This window comes from Frankliniella occidentalis, unplaced genomic scaffold, assembly GCF_000697945.3.
Source record: "Frankliniella occidentalis isolate FOCC.00 unplaced genomic scaffold, Focc_3.1 Scaffold99, whole genome shotgun sequence".
Classification (NCBI taxonomy): domain Eukaryota; kingdom Metazoa; phylum Arthropoda; class Insecta; order Thysanoptera; family Thripidae; genus Frankliniella; species Frankliniella occidentalis.
In genome coordinates this window covers 571,623-572,778 of record NW_026267228.1, presented here as the reverse complement: position 1 = coordinate 572,778, position 1,156 = coordinate 571,623, and the positions used below count along the sequence as shown (strand labels likewise).

Below are 1,156 nucleotides of genomic sequence, written 5' to 3'. Positions count from 1 at the left end.
CCCTGCCCCTGCCGCTCCCCGGTTATTCATTGGTTCTATTTCTCGTTCCTCCATTACGTTGTCGTGTCCCGCAGCAGCGGACCCCCTGACAACGCGCAGCGGCCGGGGGCGGGGCGTGGCGTCATTACAGCGGCCAGCGAAGTTTGGGAGTGCGAGCGAGCGAGAGAGGGTGAGGTGACGGGAGTGTGTGCTCTCTGTCTCGCTCACTCTCACCCGTCGCGTCACCCGAACACTCCGCCGCGCGCCCCGCCTCTCTCGCACTGCATGACCGTCCAGCTAAATGAGCCGGAACTCTAATTTAACGCGCTGTGAGCTTGGATGCCCCCCCCCCCCCCGGGCCACCAACCAAACCAATCCTCCTCACTACTTTGCTGCTGCTGCTGCGTTTTGTTTTCTTCCCCTCGTCCTCCTTTTGAGCAGTAAAGCAAACGTGTTCCTGTCTCACAATCGTCGCCTCGTCCTCCGCTGTTTTGCTGCTCGCTCGTCCATTTTCTATTCATAACCCTGGGGGTCTTCATGTCGGTGCAGAACGCCGCCTTCAGGTCAGCGGCGCCGCCCTAGCCTACCTCATGAAAGGGTAATTCCCTCCCAACCAGCCCGGCGGCCCGGCCGCTGGCTGGCTCCGACCACGGCGGCGTGCGGTTCACCGGCTTCGTGATTTCGGCATACTAGGACGACGACGACGACGACGACGACCAAGGCGGCGGCGGCGGCGGCTCGGGAGGAGAATTCCGCTGCGACCGGCGGAACAGAGGGGAAGTGGGAAGAAGTGAGCTCGTTTACACGCAAATGCCAAACCCTGCGAATAATGGCGAGCCTGTCTTTAAGGGTATATGGCGCGCGAGCGGCGCGAGCACGTCGGCACGCCGCCGACCTTCATCCCCAGCTGCGGCTGCAGTGCAGAAACATAAAAAATGTAAGGCAGAAATAAAATGCAAGAATAAAAAGTAAAAATATATTGGCTAGACAAAAAAAATTGCAAAGAAAGCAAAACAATCGGAAACAATGCGAAAGAATTTAGGAGAATGCAAGAATTCCCAGTTGATCCTCGTAGTCTTTCCGTTTGATAAGGAACTATCCTCTAGTTTTGCAACGTTTCGTATGTGCACTAAGTTGAAGAAACTGCTTGACTGTCTCTCTCCACAAAGCGCAAAGT

General features: G+C 56.4%; 1 protein-coding gene across 1 annotated transcript in view; it reads left to right on the top strand.

Annotated features, from left to right (window-relative positions):
* Window positions 1-1,156, top strand: part of LOC113202973 (uncharacterized) — a 15,749-nt gene that overhangs the window by 6,637 nt on the left and 7,956 nt on the right. The gene's annotated exons all lie outside the window — the stretch shown is intronic.